Source organism: Esox lucius, chromosome 7 (assembly GCF_011004845.1).
Source record: "Esox lucius isolate fEsoLuc1 chromosome 7, fEsoLuc1.pri, whole genome shotgun sequence".
NCBI classification, from domain to species: Eukaryota; Metazoa; Chordata; class Actinopteri; order Esociformes; family Esocidae; genus Esox; species Esox lucius.
In genome coordinates this window covers 38748380-38770033 of record NC_047575.1, presented here as the reverse complement: position 1 = coordinate 38770033, position 21654 = coordinate 38748380, and the positions used below count along the sequence as shown (strand labels likewise).

The following is a 21654-nucleotide window of genomic DNA, read 5'->3' as shown; positions in this document are numbered from 1 at the left end:
GCAATGATTTTTAAATAGCAAAAAGACAACATATCAAATGTTGAAACTGTGAAATTGTATTGTTTTTGGAAAATTAAATGCCCATTTTGAATTTGATGCCAGCAACATTTTTCAAAAATGTTGGGACAGGGGAATATTTACAACTGCGTTGCATCATCTTTTCTAGGTTTTGAAAGTGAGATGTTTTTTCATTCTTGCTTGATACAGGATTTCAGCTGCTCCACAGTTCGGGGTCTCCTTTGTCATATTTTTCATTTCATAATGTGCCAAATGTGAGAGGTGACAGGTCTGGACTGCAGGCAGGCCAGTTTAGCACCCAAACTCTATTACTACAGAGCCATGCTGTTGTAATACATGCAGAATGTGGTTTGGCATTGTCTTGCTGAAATAAGCAAGACCTTCCCTTAAAAAGTTGTTGTGTGAATTGCTGCATATGTTGTTCCAAAACCTGTATAAATTGTTCAGCATTAATGGTGATTTCACAGATGTGCAAGTCTCCTATACCATGTGCACTAATGCACCCCCATACCATTACAGATGCTGGCTTTTGAACTGTGCGCTGAGAACAAGCCCAACATTTTTTTCACATTTTGATTTGTCAAACTACCGGACAGTTTTACCCTTAGCATCAGTCCATCTTAAATGAGCTCGAGACCAGAGAAAGCGGCAGCATTTCTGGATCTTGCTTATGGTTTCTTCTCTGCACGGTAGAGTTTTAACTTGTGTTGACTGACAATGTTCCTGGGCCCTTGCAGTGATGTCCACTGCAGAAACGTATTTGTTATTAATGCATTGTTTTCTGAGGGCTAAAATATTGGTTTTTGGCCTTGTCCCTTGCATACAGATTTTTTCCGGATTCTTTGAAATTTTAATGATATTATGTACCGTAGATGATAAGATCCCCAAACCAAATGTATTGTGATCCTAGCAATGCTTCTGGTTGCCGGAATCAAATTCAGTGTGGGCTTATATCAGTTTCAACATGTTCATATGTTATGTACTGTTTTCTACTGAATATAGGGTTTCAATGATTTGCACATTGCTTTCTGTTTTTCTTTCTGTTTTACACAGTGTCCCAACTTTTTTGGAAACAGGGTTGTAGGCAATACGAGGTGACTGCTTCTTCCCTAAATAGTTAATGCACAGTTTGGAGCTGTGCTTTGGGTCACTGTCCAGTTTTAGGAGGAAATTGGCTCCAATCAAGCTCCGCCCACAGGGTATGGCATGGCAAAATGGAGTGATAGCCTTCCTTCTTCTAGATCCCTTTTATCCTGTACAAATCTCCCATTACCACTACCAAAGCACAAAAAGACCATTACAATGTCTCCACCATGCTTGACAGATGGTGTCAAACACTCGTCTAGCATCTTTTCATTTGGTTAGCATCACACAAAAATCTAAACTTGAGGTCAACACAAAGAAGAACTTTTATGTCCATAACACTTTTTCCCAACCTTCCTCTATCCAGTGTCTGTGTTCTTTTGCCCATATCAATCCTTTCTTTTTATTTACCAGTTTGAGATTTTTTCACTTTTTCTATGCAAATCTGCCTAAATCAGCATCCCAGAATTGCCTCTTCACTGTTGACATTGAGACTGGTGTTTTTGCGGGTACTATTTAATGAAGCTGCCAGTTGAAGACCTGTGATATGTGTATTTTTCAAACTAGACAATAATGTATTTGTCCTCTTGCTCAGTTGTGCACTGGGGCCTCCCACTCCTCATTCTATTCTGGTTAGAGATAGTTTTCTCTGTTCTATGAAGGGAGTAGTACACAGCATTGTATGAGATCATCAGATTTTATGCAATTTTTTGCATGGAATTGCCTTCATTTGTCAGAACAAGAATGGACTGACCAGAATCAGAGGAAAGTTATTCGCTCCAAGTCATTTTGAGCCTGTAATTGAACTCACAATTGCTGATGCTCCTCTTATTTAACGAGGCTAAAGAAGGCCAGTTGTATTGCTTCTCCAGTCAGCACAAAAATGTTCAGCTGTGCTAAAATAACTGCAAAAGTTTTTTTTAATAATCAATTAGCCTTTTAAAATGATATACTTGGATTTACAAACACAACGTTCCATTGGAACACAGGAGTGATGGTTGCTGATAATGGGCCTCTGTACACCTATGTAGATATTCCATTAAAAATCAGCCGTTTCCGGCTACAATAGTCATTCGCAACATTAACATTGTCTACACTGTATTTCTAATCAATTTTATGTTATTTTAATGGACCAAAAATGTGCTTTTCTTTCAAAAACAAGGGTATTTCAATATGACCCCAAGCTTTGAACAATAGTGTATGTAATTGCTTTGAAGTGATTAAGAGATTATTTTTCAAACATGTTTACACACACACCATCACGTCTGTTGTGGCAGCAGGTTAAGGAGATCTACAAAATGGAGTACAGTTTCTCATGGCTGACAGACCATTTTCAGGGTGTGGGAACCTGCAGTTTATTTAAAATAGACTTCAGTGGAGAGAAGACCTCAACCTGAGTGTATCTTTATCATCCAAATCCACACTGGATTCAATCAAGAAATAAAAATGACCAGACATCAACAAAACCAGAAGTGAACATTTTGTATTCTGCGTCATGTCACTGACAGAACACCAGGTCCACAGAACCCAATGTGTAGCCTACAGCTGAACTTAACATGTTAGCCCATCAGACTGACAGAATACCAAGTCCATACAACCCAGTGTGAAGTGTACAGCCAAACGTACAGCTGTACAGTACGTGTGTGTGTGTGTGTGTTACTCATCCAGACAATACTGTGTAGTCATGATCCATCATAGCAGCAGTGTCTTTGTATCCATAACAACCAACAGATCATCATACTCTGCTGCAATCTATTCTAGTTGCCTAGAGTACCCCCCACACACATACTGTACACTCCCCCAAACCCAAAGTCCACCTAGAAATAAAAACACCAGTTCAAGGCAAGTCTCTGCCATACACCCTTGGTCATAGAGTGAGAAACAGGGGGAGTATGAGGGAGAGTGTGTGTGTGTGTGTGGGGGGGGGGGGGGGGGGGGGGGGGTGGAGGAGGGAGAGAACCTGAGTTGCAAGGAGGGAAATATAACCCTGTCACTTCCAGTTCAACATTAGGGCAGCTGTTCCTGTCAAGGAGAAACACAGCGAGATAGACAGACACAAGGAAAGAGAGATAGAGAGACAGAGAGATACAGAGATACAAGCGAGAAAATAGAGAGATTTAGACACAGTGAAAGGCATAGTAGGAGAGTTGAAACAAGCCAAACACACACACAGACAAAACACCACACACACACAGCATGTGACTGATCTGCAATAAACAACAGAATCTACACAGACACAATCCACCATCCACACACTCCAAAAACTAAACACACACGGAGAGTTGGCTGGTCTACAGGAGTTTTGGTCCCCTACAGAAGACTTACAGGACATGTACAGAAGACTTACAGGATAAGTACAGAAGACTTACAGGACAAGTACAGAAGACTTACAGGACAAGTACAAAAGACATACAGGACATCTACAGAAGACTTACAGGACAAGTACAGAAGACTTACAGGACAAGTACAAAAGACATACAGGACATCTACAGAAGACTTACAGGACAAGTACAGAAGACTTACAGGTCAAGTACAAAAGACATACAGGACAAGTACAGAAGACTTACAGGAGAAGTACAGAAGACTTACAGGATAAGTACAGAAGACTTACAAGACATGTATAGAAGACTTACAGGACAACTACAGAAGACTTACAGGACATCTACAGAAGACTTACAGGACAAGTACAGAAGACTTACAGGACAAGTACAGAAGACTTACAGGACATCTACAGAAGACTTACAGGACTTGGGAGAAGTAGTTCAGAGCAACCAGGAAGGTTCCATGGTGGTTCGCTGAGTTCACATTAACTACAGCACGTAAGTAAAGCCCTTCTCACTAACACTCACACCCAGAGACACACACACACGCCCAGAGACACACACACCCAAAGACACACTCTCGCCCAGAGACACACACGCCCAGAGACACACACGCCCAGAGACACACACGCACCCAGAGGGACACACGCCCACACCAGCCCCCTACGTTTCCTGCTCTCTCCTATCTCCCTGTTTCTTTGTACCTCTCTCTCTCCCTCTCTGTCTGCCTGTCTGTGTGTCTCTCACTCCTCCTGGAAAACACACACTCAGACACATGCTGGATATGACCAGCTGAGCGGTGATGTCAGAGGAAAGCGGGGAGTCCGACCTAGGCTCCTCCTTCGTGCCATTTTGTTTACTACTGTTTAACTAAGGCCCTTCCCCCAAATCAACTTGAGTACGCCTCTGATTGGCTGAATTACAGGAAGAAGAAAACGTTTTGTCACAGTAGGGTGGGGTGATAGGAGAAAGCCAGAGGAGAGACAGGGAGAGTAAAAAACAAAACACAGTAAATTCTGTATAGCAACATACACTGTTAGATGTCAATGTGTTCACTCCTATTCTTATATTGCCAGACCCTAAACCTAAGTGCAGGCCCAGATGTGTAGTGCAGCCGCGCCGTTGCAGCTCAGGTCTGACCCTTGGGTTGCGCTGACAGGGGTTTCCTTCTACCAACGCGCTCCAGCAGATCTTAAGGATTGTTCTCCCTGACGCTGAAAGCCAACCATTGTGAAGAAGGAGCTGGGGGAGTAATGTCCTGTTCTTTAACCCACACAAGAATGTTGGGAGTTTATGTGAAGAGACACATTTGTACTTGTAATACCTTTAATTGGCAGAGAAAAACAATAATAAATTGGATGCCAGACATGAAACCACAATATATCTAACTGGCACACAACGTCCCCAAAACACCTGCATCCTAAATGTTATAAAACAATAGAAATCACTGTACTGACCGAAGACGAAGCTGTAACATAAATGAAGAGATTTAGGAAGGGAAAACAGAAAGAGAGGGAGTAAGAGGAGGTGGAGTGGGACAAGGAGGAGAAGACACAGAGCAGGGTGGTTGTGTAATGGTTGGCCCTGAGGCTGTGATGTTAGTGATGTTCTGAGTAATCCCCCATTCCAAATGTTGCACTACCATCTAAATCACTGTAGGGATGTTGAAGATGATGTTGAGGAGGATGAGGAGACAGAGTGATTGTGTAATCAACTGGTCCTGAGGCAGAAACGTTAGTGATGTTCTACCATAGTGACATCATGCCTCCAGTCTGCTGATACACTGAGTCCAACTAATCGTCTCCCTCACTCCCTCTAACTAACCCTCTCCCTCACTCCCTCTAACTAACCGTCTCCCTGATTCCCGCTAACTAACCCTCTCCCTCATTCCCTCCAACTAACCGTCTCCCTCATTCTCTCTAACTAACCCTCTCCCTCACTCCCTCTAACTAACCGTCTCCCTGATTCCCGCTAACTAACCCTCTCCCTCATTCCCTCCAACTAACCCTCTCCCTCATTCCCTCTAACTAACCCTCTCCCTCATTCCCTCCAACTAACCCTCTCCCTCATTCCCTCTAACTAACCCTCTCCCTCATTCCCACTAACTAACCCTCTCCCTCATTCCCTCTAACTAACCCTCTCCCTCATTCCCTCCAACTAACCCTCTCCCTCATTCCCTCCAACTAACCCTCTCCCTCATTCCCTCTAACTAACCCACTCCCTCATTCCCTCTAACTAACCCTCTCCCTCATTCCCTCTAACTAACCTTCTACCTCACTTCCTCTAACTAAACCTCTCCTTATCTCACTCTAATTAACCCTCTCCCTGTCTCACTCTAATTAAACCTCTCCTTCTCCCACTCTAACTGAACATTGCCCTCTCTCACTCTAACTAACCCTCTCTCACTCCAATTAAACCTCTTCCTCATTCACTTTATCTTTTTCTCTCAAAATGTTACCAACCCCATTCCCTTTCCTCCCAGTAAACACTCCTTGTGTGTGTGTGCATGTGTGACAGTGTGCGTGTGAGTGTGTTTGGCAGTTTCGGTGTATACGATACATTTTAACATTGCTAAATGTCGCTCTGTCCTTCAGTACTCAATTAATATATGCACACACATACCCCACACATACATACGTACACACGATGACACACACGATGACCCATACAAACACACACCGCAGGCAGGTCTTTACACAGCTCAGTTGACTGTGATCCTGAAAAGACTGATACCAGTGAAACAACAGCCCGACAGACTCAGGTCCATGTTGCCATGGCGTCTTCATGAGGTTGACCGGAGTAACTAGAGCTGCCAGCCAATCAGAACCAAAAATAAAAAGAGGTGTAAAAATCATACCTTCCTATTAATTAAGTGGGACTACAGCTGTTTCGGGTGCTTTTGTGGTCGGGCTGCATGCACGTGTGTGTGTGTGTGCCTTGGAATACACTTATGAGTGACGTACATGCATAATTCTCTCTCACTCAAACCGCCCCCCCCCCCCCCCCCCCCCCCGTCAGCATTCCGGTACCAGAAGAGCATGTGCTTGAGGGAGCGTGAGGAGATGACCCAGAAATAGTCTGTCTTTAAATAACCATGTGAATAATGCCTGGAGTCCAGAACACACTGGTCAGCTAGACCCCTACATGCTCTGTCCGAAAAAAAACACACAGGCATGTGTGTGGACATGCTTGTATGCATTTGTGTGTGTGTGTGTGTCACAATGTCCGTGTCCCAGCTACATGTATCAAGTGTAATTAATCTCTCCTCCCCCTCCCTCCGTCCCTCTCAGCCCCCTCCCTCCGTCCCTCTCAGCCCCCTCTCTGAAGCAGATTAATCTGATACTGGCCATGAGATGAGAGATGAGGACTCACAGTGCAGAAATCCCTTCAGTTCATTTTCCTCAACTAATCATGTGGTCAAAATGAGGATCCCTCAAATCTGCCCCAAAATAAAGTGGTACTGTCAGTCCCATTGATAATGGATTGGTACTGTCAGTCCCATTGATAATGGATTGGTACTGTCAGTTCCATTGAGATTAGACTGGTACTGTCAGTCCCATTGATAATGGATTGGTACTGTCAAACCAATTGAGATTAGATTGGTACTGTCAGTCCCGTTGAGATTAGACTGGTACTGTCAGTCCCCTTGATAATGGATTGTAACTGTCAGTCCCATTGATAATGGATTGTTACTGTCAGTCCCATTGATATTGGATTGGTACTGTCAGTCCCATTGATATTGGATTGGTACTGTCAGTCCCATTGATATTGGATTGGTACTGTCAGTCCCATTGATAATGGATGGGTACTGTCAGTCCCATTGAGATGAAATTGCTACTGTCAGTCCCACGGGCAATAGAGTGATGCTCTCAGTCTTGTAAATAACAGAGTGGTACCATCAGTGCAATGGAGAATCTGGATCAAACCATCTCATCATCAGACCAAGTCTGTCAGAAGCCATGACATGGTCATGATGTAAACTAAGCCCGCCCAGAATAATGATGAAGTTTGTATGCGATGGAAGTTCATATGAAATGGCAGTGTGATGGCAGTTCGTATATGACAACAGTTCGTATGTAATGACAATTTGTATGTAATGAAAGTTCATATGTAATGACAGTGTGCCCTCATTTTATGCCCTCATCTATTTGCCATTATTGCACTTTTAGTATTGCCATTTGTACTGCATTTGCCTTCATTGCACTTCTACACATTCACTTGTAATGTTCCTACTTAATACTTGTAAATACCTGCAATTTCTCTGCCCTCTACGCTTCTGTTTAGATGCTAACTGCATTTCGTTGTACTGTACTTGTACTGTTCAGGGACAATAACGTTGAATCTAATCTAATGTCATTTGTGAGTGTTTGCAGACATGAACGCATTCAAAAGCTAAGTGAACTTGTTTGTGTGCGTGTTATTATATAAGGTCCTCCGTGCGAGACCAAGCACATAGTGTTTGCCCCAGTGGGTAACACTTCACACGTGACCACCAGGACCTGAACAAGCTTCTGACGTCACTGTATCACAGGCCAGATCAGCCACTGTATCTGATCTATACAGTTCTCCATCTACGTCCAGAATAAGTGACATTTTGCATTCCATTCTCTGTTACCACGGAAACACCAAAGACAGGTGTGTGATGCCCTGACTATGCATCTCAATGTCCTCAACACATAAGAATTATCAGAATGTCTAATAACACAAATCATGTTTTTAAGGTTATTAATGTACATAGAAAAAGGCCAAACAAGCAAATTAAATAGATGATAAATGATATATCTTGAAAACCCAATTGAATACATCTCTCTTTGATGGTCAACACCCCCCCCCCCCACCCCCCGGCAGCTGGTTCTATTTACATCAGTGATGACATCATGACAAGTCCTCTACCTCTCTCAACACATGGCTCCTCACAAAAAAAAACAAAAAAATGATGTTAGGATGGAAGTTATGACGCACAAAGACACACACACAGACACGCACACACACATTCACACAACACACACATAGACACAAACACACACAAACTATTGTGCATAGACACGCACACACAGACACACACACACACACACACACACACATATATTCACTTGGAGACACAAACTATACTGTGAGTTTGCCAGGATTGAGATGGTTAGAATCATCTAATACATATTTCAGAACAGGTATTTTTTCTTTTTCTGTGTGTTGATATAATTCTACCATGTCATTACATCGAGTGTGTTTGCATTTACTTCCCTCTCCTAATCAACCCTCTCCCCTTCATCTCCTTCCATCCTGCTCTCAAGGACATTCCAATCCTGACATTCCTAATCTCACTAGCATCAAGTAACATCTCTTCTCCTTCACTTCCTCTCTCTGTCTCTTCCCTCTCTATCTTCCCTGTCTCTTTCTCTTCTTTGTCTCTTTTCCATGTCCTATCTTCCCTTTCTCTTTTTATTCCCTCTTGTCCTCTTCGCTCTCTCCTCTACATTCACTTTCACATCCCTATTAGTGTGTGTGTGCATGTATGTGCCTATGTACAGTATGTGGGTATTTGTGTGTGTACTTATGTGCTCTGCATAAATGTCAGTGCGTCCTCTAATTCTGGACAGATTTTAAGATGTCATCCTCTCACATAACATACATGACTATATGTAGATCAATAGATTGATCATCACTATCATCACTCCTACCACCATCATCACCATGATTATCACTATAATTACTACTACCATCATCATCACCATAATCATAACTATCATCACTACTACCACCATCATCACCATGATTATCACTATCATTACTACTACCATCATCATCACCATAATCATCACTATCATTACTACTACCACCATCATCACCATGATTATCACTATCATTACTATTACATCATCATCACCATAATCATCACTATCATCACTACTACCACCATCATCACCATAATCATCACTATCATCACTACTACCACCATCATCACCATGATTATCACTATCATTACTACTACCATCATCATCACCATAATCATCACTATCATCACTACTACCTCTATCATCACCATGATTATCACTATCATTACTACTACATCATCATCACCATAATCATCACTATCATCACTACTACCACCATCATCACCATAATCATCACTATCATCACTACTACTACCATCATCTCCATAATTATCACTATCATTACTACTACCATCATCATCACCATAATCATCACTATCATCACTATCATCACTACTACTACCATCATCATCACCATAATCATCACTATCATCACTACTACTACCATCACCATGATTATCACTATCATTACTAATACCACCATCATCACCATAATCATCACTATCATCACTACTACCTCTATCATCACCATGATTATCACTATCATTACTACTACATCATCATCACCATAATCATCACTATCATCACTACTACCACCATCACCATGATTATCACTATCATTACTACTACCATCATCATCACCATAATCATCACTACCATCCCTACCTCTATCATCACCATGATTATCACTATCATTACTACTACCATCATCATCACCATAATCATCACTACTACCACCATCATCACTATCATTACAACTACCACCATCATCTCCATAATTATCACTATCATCATACTACCACCATCATCACCATAATCATCACTATCATTACTACTACATCATCATCACCATAATCATCACTATCATCACTACTACCATCATCATCACCATAATCATCACTACTACCACCATCATCACTATCATTACAACTACCACCATCATCTCCATAATTATCACTATCATCATACTACCACCATCATCACCATAATCATCACTATCATTACAACTACCACCATCATCACCATAAATATCACTATCATTACAACTACCATCATCATCACTACTACCACCGTCATCACTATCATTACTACTACCACCATCACCCTAATCATCACTATCATCACTAATACCAACATCACCAAAATCCTTATCCTTTACGTGTTAATGCTTGATCTGTAGACTGCCTACTTTCCAATATCACATGTTTTATAAATTATTGATCTGTACTTGTGTATTTGCTTGCTGATATTCCAAAATTAAATTGTGTGAACATGGACAATAACATATATTGTATTGTTTTAACCACAGTCAATGCTTCAACTTCGCTTCCCTGTTCCTCTCATCCTGTCTGTTTGCCCATCTCCCTGTTTGTCTCTCCATCTACATATCTGTCTCTCTATCTACATGTCTGTCTCTCCATCTTCCTGTCTGTCTCATCATCTTCCTGTCTGTCTCCCAATCTCCCTGTCTGTTTATCTATCTCCTTGTCTGACGATCTCTCTGGCTCAATTCAAACTGCCAAGTCCCCTTCATTGGTTCAGTTGACTCACAGACTGTAGATGACAGATATTGTGTGTCTTTAAAGTGAAGTAAACCATTTTAGAGGAGTGGAAATGTCTCCCCACTGTTCCCAGTTTGGCCTTCTCATGGTTCTTCTGCATGGTTCACAGAGTATACAGCCAAGCACAATCACTATAAGGGAAGTAACAGTGAGGATGGAAGGCACAGAAACGCAAAGTCCCGCACTTCACTTGCCATCTGAGAAAATCCTAACAGCATTTACATTTGGGGGTCATTGTCTCATTCAGGCTTGTTGAAGATTCCCAGAGTTCTCATGTTCATTCAGACAATCTGAATTGAGATCCAGACTCACCCTTCCTGTCTAACCATTGTTCCTGTCTAACCAATTCTTTTGAAAGTTTTGATAAGTTGTTTAGCAGTTTTCTGTCTATCCCTCATTAATCTGTAGATGGACATGACAAGTGGTCCAGCATTTTCCTACCACTGGTGCCATATCTACTAGCCTTTCCTTCCTCCTATATACTGGACATAAATAAACAGCCCAGGATGGAGAGAACACAAATTTGGAGGGAAGAATGTACAGGGGTCTATCAAGAACAAGTGGAAGGGGAGAGGGAGGGAAAGAGGGAGATGAGAGAGGGAGGCAAGAAAATAGGAGGATGTACTCACGTTTCCAGACAGAGAGAGAGAGAGAATGAATGAGAGGTGCAGAGAAGCTATGTTTTCAGCGAGGGATCAGCGTATTCCTGTCCATTCAGAACACCACCCAGAATCCCACAGAGAAGAGCGAGAAGGGCTGTCAGAGAGGCAGGAATGAGGTGTGTGTGGTCGTGGTCTGGATGGTGTGTAAGAAAAAAAGACGGAGGCAAGAGATGTGAGCGAGAAAAACATTGTTCAAGCTCACTGGCTAAGATGAGAGTGGGAAGGGACAGGATTAACCAATGATGTGAGAGCTGAACTGGCAGCAGGGAGAAAAGGCCAGGCGGAGATAGAGGGAAGGAAGAGAGAGGAAGGAAGAGAAAAGAGAATGATAGAGGAATAGAGAGGAAAGAAGGAACAAGGAAGAGGAGGTAGGAAGGAAAATAAAGAAGTGAGGAAAAAAGAGGCAGGCTGGGAAAGGGAGCAAGAGCATGTGTGCACATTTGTTTTGTATTTGCACATTTATATATATATATATATATATATATATATATATATATATATATATATATATATATATATATATATATATATATATATATATATATATATATGTGTGTGTGTGTGTGTGGTAAGGAATGGAAGTCATTAAGAACCAATATCAGTCAGAGGATTAGAACAGAGACAATCAATTACTGGGTGTTAACGAAGGGCCGACACACACTCACTTACACACACACACACACATATCTCGTACCCACAACAAAGACACACACAGACACACACACACACACACACCAAGTGGTGTAGGTGTAAAATGCTCATGAGCAAAAGGCTTGAGTATTTAGGGGAGGAGGAGGGAGGATGCGAGGAGAAATACCAAGAGACAGGTGAGAAAACAGAAGAAAGAGTGATAAAGACAGGGGATTAATTAAAAGGTACAAAAGCTTGACCAGAAGAAAGAACAAACTGAGATTGAAAGGAGAGACAGAAAGAATGAGAGATCAGGAAGTCTGGAAGAAGTCTGCAAGTAATGTCTGCAGAATATGACAAAATCAACCAATAGAAAATGCACATCTTTTTTTGTTGAGAAAACATACTGTTTTTGGTGAGGTTTCCACCAATCAGTTTATCTTCAACCTGTGATTATTTGTAATTAACTATAATTTGTCTGTGTTTCACTTCCCTTTGGCAACACTGACTTTGTCATTCATGATTAAAAGCATACATAATAGAAGAGTAGGAGGCGGATGCCAAGGAAGGAAAGAGGATAAAGGAAAGAATGGATGAGGAAGAAAAAGAGAGACAAAGGGGACGAACATTTTTTAATGGAGAGATCGACTGAGGAATTTATATGAATGCATTATAAAGGAGTGTATATCTGTGTGTCTGTCTATGTGGATATGTGTGTGAGAGAGAAACCATCTTCCCGACATTCTTCGATGCAGCACGTTGTTGCCATGGTGACTGCATCCAGTGCAGCTGTGTCTCAGTGTGTCTCTGTCTCTTTGTGTGTCTCTCTGTGTCCCTGTCTCTGTGTGTGTGTCTCAGTCTCTCTGTATCTCTCTGTGTTTCTATGTTTGTCTCTGTCTCTCTGTGTGTCTTTGTCTCTTTCTGTGTCTCTGTTTCTGTGTGTCTCTCTCTGTCTTTCTCTGTGTCTGTTTCTATGTGTCTCTCTGTGTGTCTGTGTCTCTGTCTCTGAGTGTGTGTCTCTGTTTGTCTCTGTCTCGCTCTGTCTCTATATGTCTCTGTGTGTCTCTGTCTCTCTGTGTGTCTCTGTTTGTCTCTGTCTCACTCTGTTTGTCTCTAAATGTTTCCGTGTGTCTCGGTTTGTCTCTGTCTCGCTGTGTGTCTCTGTCTCTATGTGGGTGGTAGTGGTGTGAACGGCATGGTTTCTGGGTATTCATGAATCTAGCTCTTTTTATTGGAATGGTAGAATGGATGGCTATATAGGTGCAACCAAGAGACGCCACGGTAACAAGACAACATTTTATCTTTGCACCAGGACAAACTGCTACAGAAACATGAGACAAGAGTACATCAAGGGTTAAGGTTTTGTAATGTCTTTTAACCTAAATGTCTTTTAAAACTAAAAATGACTGCCTATCACTGGGAGTGACCTCCTGAGTCAGAGTGAATAGGATTGACCTCCTGAGTCAGAGTCAATGGGATTGACCTCCTGAGTCAGAGTCAGTGGGATTGACCTCCTGAGTCAGAGTCAGTGGGATTGATCTCCAGAGTTAGAGTCAATGGGATTGACCTCCTGAGTCAGAGTCAATGGGATTGACCTCCTGAGTCAGAGTCAATGGGATTGACCTCCTGAGTCAGAGTCAGTGGGATTGATCTCCAGAGTCAGAGTCAGTGGGATTGACCTCCAGAGTCAGAGTCTACGTTTTATGGACAGAAGGAAGGGAGGGAAAAAGAGAGGAAAAGAGAGAGGAAAAGAGAGAGAAGGAACTAGCATAAGTGAATCCTGGTCGGTCTGGTTCATTGGAGTTATGACATCAATTAGGATGTGGTTTTATTAGAGTGTGTGTGTGCGTGAGAGAGAGAGAGAGAGAGAGAGAGAGGGGCAGCTGTAAACTAAGCTGGGGCTATTAGCCAGACTATTGTTAAGCAGAAGGTTGTTATGCTAAAGACTGGAAAGGAGTTATGACTCATTTGAAGGTATTAATCAGCTGTGGAGTAAAGTTCAGCTGCAGAAAAAGAAGGGAAAATAATCTCTCTTGGTAACACACACACACACACACACTGAGAGATTCTCTTGTCTCCACTCCACTGACCCAGACCAACAAGGATTCAGTTTCCCTAATCTATGTGAGTCTTCATTTTCATCTCTGTCCAACCCGTGCTTACTCCATCACTCTCTCCTTAATCCCTCCCTCCTCTCTCATTATCTCCCCGACTCCTCCCTCCATAGTCCCTCCCTCCTTAGTCCCTCCCTCCTCTCTCATTATCTCCCCGACTCCTCCCTCCATAGTCCCTCCCTCCTTAGTCCCTCCCTCCTCCCTCATTAGCCTCTCCCTCCTCCCATTATTTCTCTTCCTCTCCCTATTTCCAACCCTGCTCTCCTCATTCTCACTCTTTTCTCTTTCTGTGTGTCTCTAATCCCCTCTAAACAATGTCCCTACTGATCTCTCTTTGAAGCCCCCTTAATTTCCCTCCTCTTTTTTATCCATCTCTCCATCTCTCTCTCTTACTTGCCCTCTGTCTCTTCATCTCCCTCTATCCCTCCCTTTTCCGTCTCAGAATAAAGACTTGATTATTTATCAGGTCAATGGTTTAGCGTAGCTGTGATTGAGTGTGAGTGGATCATGGTTTCTGTAACTGTTAGGGATATAGCTTCTTTAAGCCCTTCTAGAAACTATAACTGGGCAATTAATAATAATAATAAAAATTGCCCACACATTTTCATTTACACACACATAGACAGAGGACTTACCCAATCATGTTGCTGTCATTGGTTGGTTTTGTGGCTTCTCCAGAATGATCTGAAACAGCAACAGGGACACCATGGGTCGTAAACACATACACAGAATGTCTGATCAGCAAAATCAATAACCATTAATGTCTGTAGCATCAGGTAAATCAGGGTCCCAACTCCAAGCCTGGGGACCCAGACTACTGCTTGTTTTCTATTCTTCCTGATAGTTCATTGCATTCACCTGGTGTTCCAAGTCTAAATTAGTCAATATTTAGAGGGCTAGAATGAAAATCAGCAGTACTTTGGGTCCCAAGGCCAGGAGTTGAGAACCACTGAGGTAGATCAATAACCATGAATGTCTGTAGGATCAGGTAGATCATTAACCATTAATGTCTGTAGGATCAGGTAGATCAATAACCATTAATGACTGTAGGATCAGGTAGATCAATAACCATTAATGTCTGTAGGATCAGGTAGATCAATAACCATTAATGTCTGTAGGATCAGGTAGAATAACCTTCCAGTTCTGTAGGATCAGTAAGATTAATAACCACATATGTCTACAGGATCATTAAAATGTATACATTCCAATATTCCATTACATTCATGCCATTTAGAAAACGATCTCAGCCAGAGTGAATTACAACCACTGTGTGGTTATCTGTATGCATACATTTTAATTCACTTTATTGATACTTAATTATTACTGGGCCACCACAGGAATCAAAGCCACAATCCCAAATATGTCAATCTTTTTTTACATTTTAAATAGACACACATTTTTTCTTACAGAATATTAAGACAATTTTAACCAGGGAATCAGATTAATAAAGTCTATTATTGGATCGAAACAGAAGTTTATTCCTTGAAGGTCAAGCAAACAAAGAACGATGGGATCGATCCCCTTCAAAGACAGGGTGATTATTCAGGCTTGTTTTGGAAGAACACTGGTGTGTATACACAGAAATCAACATCAGGGTGGAATGACATTCTGCCCACACTTTTCTTTGTTTAAAACTAGTTGCGATTCCCACTGTGGTAAAACCTGTTGTTTTAAGGACTGTCCTTACTGAGTTGACCTGGTAAATGATCCTTCCACAGTAGTTTGTGCAGCCATGTGAGTCATCCATCAATTGTTTTTCCTTCGCCTTCCCTTTATCCCCTTTCATCTTATTTCTTCATTCATTGAATAGCAAATATTTTCAAACATGACTATTCCTATTCATGGTCTGTGAAATGAGAACTCATCTCCAACAACCGGTCAATAATGTAGTCTGAGATGCCTTAAGTCTTTACATCCAAAAACAAAAGCAGGTCCACCTCAATATAATTATAGTTTTTCTTCATGTGGTTTCTTGTGGTTTCAGCACTTCGTGACAACTGCTGATGTAAAAAGGCCTTTATAAAATGCATTTTATTTTTTTCATTGATGACTGTACATTTCAGTCTGATTGTAAAGGCTGACATCCCCGTTTTTGTGTGCGAGTGTGTGTGTGTCATTTCGGATTGTTTCCGATCGCCAGGCGACGTGATGTTGTGAGAATGCTGCCGATGCTGGGCCTCGTTCCTCCATTACGACACAAACACAGAGAGACCCCTGCTGGGTAAACTGCGGTACTGCACCACCCATTCAGGCCCACTATGCCCAATGACCACGAGGTTCTGGTCCAAAGTAGGCCACTATTTTGATGGAGTGTCATTTGGTATAGAGCATGGGGTAGAGAAAGCCATGCTAATCATTCCAATGCATTCAGCTTGAACTGTTTAGGGGATGATATGCAGCCTCATGTCTGAACCCTCCCGTCGAAAAAATACAAGAAGACTGTGTTACTTCAGAAAAGCCGGGGGAAATCTACAGCTGCGTCCCGAACGGAACCTGCCCAGCGGAACTACAGTACAGCGGCTGAGCTGAATTTGCACGGGGGGTTTCCAACAGTGTGATAAAAAAGAATATATAAAGAGATCCAAAGCCTTGCAAATGCCAGTCTGTACTGTTCAATCACTTATTAAGAAGTGGAAAAAAAATTATGTAGTTGTTTCAAGGAGCACAATATGATGATACTTGAACAAAAATTTGCTGCATGGTCGATTTGCCAGAAAGAAGCCCTTACTGCGCCAATGCCACAAAAAAGCCCAGTTACAATATGCCCGACAACACCTTGACACGTCTCACAGCTTCTGTCACACTGTAATTTGGAGCTTTATGGTCACAAAATAGAGCTTTATGGGCACAACCATAAGCGCTATGTTTGGAGAGGGGTTAACAAGGCCAATAGTGAATAGAATACCATCCCCACTGAAGCATGGTGGTGGGTCACTGATGTTTTGGGGGTGTGTGAACTTGTGAAAACTGTTGGCAAGATGAATGCAGCAAGTTATCAGAAAATACTGGCAGACAATTTGCATTCTTCTGCAGGAAAGCTGCGCATAGGATGCTCTTGGATTTTCCAGCACAACAATGACCCTAAGCACAAGGCCAAGTTGAACCTCTAGTGGTTACAGCAGAAACAGGTGAAGGTTCTGGAGTGGCCATCACAGTCTCCTGACCTTAATATCATTGAGCCACTAAGACATGCGGTTCATGCAAGACAACAAAAGACTTTGCATGACCTGGAGGCACTTTGCCAAGACAAATGGGCAGCTAGACCACCTGCAGGAATGTGTGGGCTCTTAGACAATTATTACAAAAGACTGCGCTCTGTCATTGATGCTAAAGGGGAAAATACACAGTATTAACAACAAAGGGTGTGCAGACACTTGGACATGGGCCAGTTGATTTTTTTTCTTTGTTACCATATTTTGTTTTTTGATTGTGCCATGTTTTTTGATTATGACAATTTTGTTGGAATGTAAATCCCATAAGAAATAAGACGTGTTTTGCCTGCTCACTCATGTTTTCTTTACAAATGGCACATATATTACCAAAACTATTGAGCACAACTATATACAGCTCTGGAAGAAGTTAAGAGACCACTGCATTAAATTTTCAGTAGTCTCATAATGTTACCCCTTCTGTTCCTCACTCAAAACCAAATTTTTGGAAAGGAAAGAAAAAGGTACAGTGGACTCTTAATTTTTTCCAGAGCTGTGTATATATTGATGCCAAAATGTCACAATTTCTGGCAGGGTATGCAAACCTATGAGCACAACTGGATGTGTATATAAAGTATCTCACAAAAGTGAGTACACCCCTCATATTTTTGTAAATATTTTATTATATCTTTTCATGTGACAACACTGAAGAAATGACACTTCGCTACAATGTAAAGTAGTGAGTGTACAGCTTGCATAACAGTGTTAATTTGCTGTCCCCTCAAAATAACCCAACACACAGCCATTAATGTCTACACCGCTGGCCACCATTATTGTAATTTTGTGTGGCCACCATTATTTTCCAGCACTGCCATAACCCTCTTGAGCACGGAGTTCACCAGAGCTTCACAGGTTGCCACTGGAGTCCTCTTCCACTCTTCCATGACGGCATCACAGAGCTGGTGGATGTTAGAGACCTTGCACTCCTCCACCTTCCGTTTGAGGATGCCCCACAGATGCTCAATAGGGTTTAGGTCTGGAGACATGCTTGGCCAGTCGATCACTTTCATCCTCAGATTCTTTAGCAAGGCAGTGGTCGTCTTGGAGGTGTGGCCCTGCAGCCCAGTCTCCAAAGGCAGGGGATCATGCTCTGCTTCAGTACGTCACAGTACATGTTGGCATTCATGGTTCCCTCAATGAACTGTAGCTTCCCAGTGCCGGCAGCACTCATGCAGCACCAGACCATGACACTCCCACCACCATGCTTGACTGTAGGCAAGACACACGTCTTTGTACTCCTCACCTGGTTGCCGCCATACACGCTTGACACAATCTGAACCAAATACGTTTTTTTTGGTCTCATCAGACCACAGGATCCATGGTTCCAGTAATCCATGTCCTTAGTCTGCTTGTCTTCAGCAAACTGTTTGCAGGCTTTCCTGTGCATCATCTTTAGAAGAAGCTTCCTTCTGGGACGACAGCAGACCAATTTGATGGTGCAGCAATAATAATTTTTTTCAGATCCTCAGAGAGTTATTTGCCCTGAGATGCCATGTTGAACTTCCAGTGACCAGTATGAGGGAGTGAGAGTGATGACACCAAATGTAACACACCTGCTCCCCATTCACACCAGAGACACCGGGGAGGGAAAATGGCTTAATTGGGCCCAATTTGGACATTTTCACTTAGGGGTGTACTAACTTTTGTTGCCAGTTGTTTAGACATTAATGGCTGTGTGTTGTGTACAGCACATTTACACTTTTTTAATGATATTCTAATTTCATGAACAGCACCTGTACAAGCTGTACACTCTACTTTACATTGTAGCAAAGTGTCATTTCCTCAGTGTTGTCACATGAAAAGATATAATCAAATATTTGCCAATATGTGAGCGGTGTACTCACTTTTGTGAGATACTGTATATATACATAATAAATGGGTATAAGCCTGTCTAAACTTCTGGCAGGTACTGCATACAAGTGTACTGCCCTAAATTCATAACGTCTTTGCAAGTACTTTGACTGCTCTTAGCTTGGTAGTTCAGATTAAGATTACACAACGTCAGCCTAAACAAACAAAGATGAAATATTATCAGTCTCACCTGTCATTCAGCGTCCTCTCATACTTTAATAATTAATCTGTAGTCCATCTCTCTATTTCACTCTCTTCTAGTTTAATCCTGTTATGAGTTTCAGGTTCTCTCTCTTCTTCCCCCTCTATCTTCCTCTGTGCATTACCCCTCCCTCTTTTGGTTGGAAGAGCTTTCCTCACGATTCTCGCTGTTTCTCCCACCAACAGCTAAACCAGGGTTCAGTGGAATAGCCTTGGTGACGGTACATTTCTAAGGATTGAAGGTTGTTCTGTCTTTCTCTCCCTCCCATACTCCCCCTCTCTCTCTCTCCCATTCCCAAGGAACTGGCTCACATGTTGAGCGATGACGCCTCCAGAGTCTGAATGGTCCGATTGTTTTGTAACCATTCCAGTTTATCCGGGACAGTAACCTCGGGTCTTTCATGAACAACTGACAACACTTGGGGTAGAGCAGAGAGGAAGTTGCATTGCATTGTATTCTATTGTAAAAAATTACTGCAATGTTTAAATAGGACCATTACTGAGTGCTCAAAACAGTGGTGCGCACACAGATGTCACTGATGATGTCACAGCTACCTGGTGAAAGGACACAGTCACACTCTCGATTACCTGCTCATCACGTCCTCTTTTCTCACCTCGTCTCCTTCTCAACATCCATTAGAGGGGAGGGTCAGTTGAGGGGACTAGGTGAGCGGACATAAGAACGAAATGTACTCTATATACACTAAACCCCCATGTCAAACCACACCCCCTCAACAAACCACACCCCTGGGACAACTATCAAATCACACACCAGAGACAAACCACACCCGAGACCACTCTCAAATCCCACGCCAGAGACAAACCACACCTCTGAGACCACTCTCAAATCACACACCAAACCACACCCGAGACCACTCTCAAATCACACATCATACAAACAACATCTCTGAGACCACTCTCGAATCTGACACCAGACAAACCACACCCCTGAGACCACTCTCAAATCACACACCAAACCACTCCCCTGAGACCACTCTCAAATCACACAACAGACAAACCACACCCGAGACCACTCTCAAATCACACACCAGACAAACCACGCCCCTGACACCACTCTCAAATCACACACCATACAAACAACATCTCTGAGACCACTCTCGAATCTGACACCAGACAAACCACACCCCTGAGACCACTCTCAAATCACACACCAAACCACTCCCCTGAGACCACTCTCAAATCACACAACAGACAAACCACACCCGAGACCACTCTCAAATCACACACCAGACAAACCACGCCCCTGAGACCACTCTCAAATCACACACCAGACAAACCACGCTCCTGAAACCACTTTTAAATCACACACCAGACAAACCACGCCCCTGAAACAACTAATTAACCACCACTGAGAAAACTGCTTCAAATGTGATAGCTCAATTTGCAATAAGCAGCAAAAACAGGTCTGTAGTCCCTTTTTGTCTAGTATATAAGTAGAACCATACGCTTTCTCACTGACAGAAGAAATATTGTTCAAAAAAAGGACTTAAACTTAGGAGTTGTCTCCTTCCCTTTTTTTCATTCCTCCCTCCATCATCTGTGGTACAGAGGGCAGCCTGTGGCTCCACTGAAAAGGGAGGAAGAGGGGTGAAAAGAGGCTCTTTGTGGGTGGGCTTGTTTCCAGGGGGTTATATTTCACTGTGACACTGGCCAAAACGCCTCATGATGTAAACACTGACAGTTATCATGGTAACGAGGACCCCTTCTTCCCAGTGAGCTACATAAGAATGTTATTCCTCAGCTTCTATGTCGATTACATAAAAACAAGCTTCAGATTATCCTAGGCACCAGTGTGTGTCAATTCCACTCGTGCTCAACATGTAAGAAACAAATGTGCTGAAAACATGATATGGTCCAGGCAAGAAGAAAAACCTCTAACCGCCTGGGAGCAATTACAGTTAAAAACCTTGCTCTGAGACAGAACAACCGATTGCATTTCTATTAAGTGGACTGTAAACTATTAAATTAGTAGTTGGATGCTCTTCACCGTCATCTGTCACTTAAAATCATAGCCCAAGGTGTTCAGTTGAACGCATAGTAACATCTGACGGCACATAATGATTATACATTTCTACGAACATAAACATGGCAGAGATCAAAGACAATGTGGCCACGGTAGAAGTTGATCCTTTATTACAAAAAGTAAAATGC

The 21654-nt window shown here is 42.3% G+C and overlaps 1 protein-coding gene across 7 annotated transcripts in view; it reads right to left on the bottom strand.

Annotated features, from left to right (window-relative positions):
• trim3b (tripartite motif containing 3b) overlaps positions 1 to 19712 on the bottom strand; it is a 45716-nt gene extending 26004 nt beyond the window's left edge. For 3 of the 7 annotated variants that reach the window (XM_010870985.5, XM_020048564.3, XM_010870988.5), the window contains exon 1: positions 3845 to 3972. The gene's annotated coding sequence lies outside the window, so the exon portion shown is untranslated. Of the gene's footprint in view, positions 1 to 3822; positions 3973 to 11444; positions 11629 to 14856; positions 14906 to 19471 lie in introns of those variants that run through there. The other 4 variants (XM_020048562.3, XM_010870989.5, XM_010870987.4 and 1 more) reach the window with 3 other exon arrangements.
• Positions 19713 to 21654: the final 1942 nt, after the last annotated feature.